We start from the raw sequence: 4,162 nt of genomic DNA, 5'->3' as shown, positions 1-4,162 counted from the left end.
AGCACAATTTTTCGTATTACAATGTTGTAATAATTTAATACTAAATAGTTTTTTAAAAGCGCGTGAAAACTGTATAGGAGTTGGATTTACAGAATTACCACCTTGTTGCCGAACAGAACTAAAAAAATTTTCGAGACAATCCGTATTTATTTTACGAGTTTGTAGATATGGAAAATTAAAAGTCTTCAATATGTCCCATAATTGTATAATATTATTAATAGTGACCTGCCAGCATTCAAAGCATTTAATTTTTACAATTTTACCCTTATTATTAATAGCTGTAATATTTTTTAAGAAATTCAACGTTTCTTGTAAAAATTTCAATTGTTCCGTGCTTCCGATAAAAACTTCTCTATATTCTTTTGGACTGATCATGAAAGATGAATTTAATATATCAAACAATTTATCGAAACGATCAATAAATTCTACTGTCCCAATTGCTTCAGATGGAAGACAATCTACAGACATTAGCATGCACATACCTGCAGCTACATGATTACTTAAAACTTGTACGGCGTACTTAACTTTCATTTTCGAAAAATTATTGGGTTCAATATGAATGGGAGATAATTTAGGAGCTGCCTTAATCCATTGTTTAGTATCTTTTGAATAAAATTGAACAATATAAGACCATGATGCAAATTTATCATTAAATTTTAAATTATAGCAAATTTGAGAATTATATCGCCAGTAGATAAAAAAATTCAGCTTAGGTATCTTTTATTCGACCCAACTGGCCAACTTTATTTGACAAAACGCTACGTTTCGACCGTGGGTTTCGGTCCTTTTCAAGCGTCACGGATACAAAATTATTAATTAGTTAAGCATAATGCCTGCTACGCCACATCTAAAAACTAATCATTAAAATTACAACATGTAACAAGAATAGTCCATCTTAATATAAAATAAGCGCTTACATAATTTGTTCGTTGAGGATTACAGTATACAAATGGTTGTTGAAACGGCATAGTCAGTCGTTCTATCGTCAAAAGAACTTGTCAGGTCGGAGATGTTACTGCTAATGTGCGGACACGGAGAATAACAAACCATGGTTGCTTACAGCAATTAAGAGGGGAGAACAGAGTAAGAAGTGGGAATTATGTTTCTTCTATAATTCGTTCGTAGAGAACGTTGAGCTTCTCTGTGTCTCTTTGTAAATTTATGTTGTCGTTGAATTTCTTTATAAAAACATTTCTGCTATTTCCCTCTTCTTAGTCTGTTTCTCCTTATGTAAAATTACTGGTTTTTTCCAATCGAAGTCATGTCCATATGATAATTTGTGACAACTAACCATGGAATGATTGCTGACGTCCTTTTTTATATCGCTCTGGTGCTCTCCGAGACGCGTGCATAAGTGCCGCTTCGTTTGCCCAATATATGTGGCATTGCAGTCTTTGCAGTTTATTTTATATATTAATTCAGTTTGATTGAGGTCGTCAATTCTGTCTTTCCCTCTTTTTATTATGCAGTCAAGTTTTTTAGGGACCGTATATAAAGTATTAATATTGACTTTCTTTAAATCTCGACTTATGGCCTCACTCACAAGGGAACGGTCGGAAGTGTCCCTACCCGATTTGGATGCGCTTTGGATATGTTGTTGAGCATCAAAAAACATTAGACACGTATTTTTTTTGCGGCGTATCTTGACGTTTAGGGGTTGAAACAACCCCTCGAAAATAACGGATTTTATAGTTTTTTGCGAATATCTTCGAAAATATAAGGCGTAACGACAAAAAATTTGTACGAAATGTTTATGGCTTTTTGTGCTCTTTACAATGGCGTAATCAGATTTTTCAAATTTGTTACATTTTTTAATTTTACCCCACCCCCACCTATTATTTTTGCCAAATATAACAATTTTTCCAACGCAAATTTAAGAGCGTCAAATGCCAAATACATCCATGTGTATTTTTATTATGATACCATTATTCGATTTTTGGCAAGACGAGATGATATGTGGTATAGGCGTCGCGCTGTAGGTAGGTGTTGCGTTATGTCTGTTCAGTTGCGCCGTACGCTTAAAAATTTCCATTTCAACTCCGGGATGACCGAAAGCGCTGATGCAAAGGCCAGCGCAAGGCACTGACAGCGAGAGGTTAACGCTATTTCGAGAGTCCTAGACTAGCAACGGAATGTCGACTCCGACAAATTGTAAGATCGGGCGGGCAGTCGCAAATCATAATCTGAACGAACACGTGCGTCATATTAACCGCTGCAATAATATACTATCCCGGTTACGGCACAACAAAATCAACAACCAAATTCACGCATTTGAATATCATTTGCTCGTGTCATAATTCCGGAAAGCAAGCATTTCAGATCGTAAGTTTGAAGTGTAAAGAACTGTGTGTTGTACGCTGTCGTTTTGTGAACATGTAAGCGCATTTTTATTGTTAACTTTTATTGGTTTCTTACGCTTGTTACTTTTTTCTTTGATATTGAATATTTAATATAATTTTTTTATTCAGCTCTTACTCAATTCTTTGCCAGTTTTGCCAGTGACTATATAATCTTTTGAAAGAGATGCACTTGGACACGGTACATTTGGACACGGTCATTTGCACACGATCAATCGGACACCGTTTATTTAGCCACGGTTCATTTGGACACCGTTTATTTGGACACGGTTCATTTGGACACGGTTTATTTGGACACCGTTCATTTAAACACGGTCATTTGGACACGATCAATTGGACACCGTTTATTTGAACACGGTTCATTTGGACACGGTTCATTTGGACACGGTTCATTTGGACACGGTTCATTTGGACACCGTTCATTTGGACACGGTGCATTTGGACAATGTTTATTTGGACACGGTGCATTTGGACACCGTTCATTTGGACACGATTATTTGGAGACAATCAATTAGACACCGTTTATTTGGACACGGTTCATTAGGACACCGTTCATTTGGACACGGTACATTTGGACACCGTTCATTTGGACACGATCATTCGGACACGATCAATTGGACACGGTTCAATTGGACACGGTTCGTTTGAACACCGTGTGTTTGGACACGGTTTATTTGGACACGAATCATCTGGACATCGTAAAAAATACGACCTGTGCAGTTGGACACCATAAAAAATGCGGCCTGTGCAGTTGGACACCAAAATGCGCGATCTGTGCAGATGGACACGGAAATGCGCGACTTGTGCAGTTGGACACCGAAATGCGCGACCTGTGCAGATGGACACGAAAATGATAGACATGTTAATCATAAATTATGTTAATATTGTTGCATCCTTACTCGTTAATATATCCTATATAATATATCAAAGTATATGCGTGGGCGGGGGGGGGCCTTGTTCCCCCTGCACCCCCCATGCACGCGCATTCCGGTGTCTAACTGCACAGGCCGCGCATTTTCGTGTCCATCTGCACAGCTCGCACATTTTGGTGTCCAACTGCACAGGCCGCGCATTCTGGTGTCCAACTGCACAGGTCGCGTATTTCGGTGTCCAACTGCACAGGCCGCGCATTCTGGTGTCCAACTGCACAGGTCGCGCATTTCGGTGTCCAACTGCACAGGCCGCATTTTTTACGGTGTCCAACTGCACAGGCCGTATTTTTTACGGTGTCCAGATAATCCGTGTCCAAATAAACCGTGTCCAAATACACGGTGTCCAAACAAACCGTGTCCAAACGAACCGTGTCCAATTGAACCGTGTCCAAATGAACCGTGTCCAAATGAACCGTGTCCAAATGAACCGTGTCTAAATGAACGGTGTCCGAATGCCCCGTGTCCAAATGAACGGTGTCCAAATGAACCGTGTCCAAATGAACCGTGTCCAAATGAACCGTGTCCAAATAAACGGTGTCCAATTGATCGTGTCCAAATGACCGTGTTTAAATGAACGGTGTCCAAATGAACCGTGTCCAAATAAACCGTGTCCAAATAAACCGTGTCCAAATGAACGGTGTCCAAATGAACCGTGGCCAAATAAACGGTGTCCGATTGATCGTGTTCAAATGACCGTGTCCAAATGTACCGTGTCCAAGTGCATCTCTCCCAAAAGATTATATAATCACTGGCAAAACTGGCAAAGAATTGAGTAAGAGCTGAATAAAAAATTATATTAAATATTCAATATCAAAGGAAAAAGTAACAAGCGTAAGAAACCAATAAAAGTTAACAATAAAAATACACTTACAT

The sequence above is a fragment of the Temnothorax nylanderi genome, unplaced genomic scaffold, assembly GCF_030848795.1.
Source record: "Temnothorax nylanderi isolate EJ_2023f unplaced genomic scaffold, tnyl_v1.0 TNYL_tig0629_pilon, whole genome shotgun sequence".
Lineage (NCBI taxonomy): Eukaryota > Metazoa > Arthropoda > Insecta > Hymenoptera > Formicidae > Temnothorax > Temnothorax nylanderi.
The sequence above is the reverse complement of the archived record's forward strand: the minus strand, read 5'-3'. Positions refer to the sequence as shown.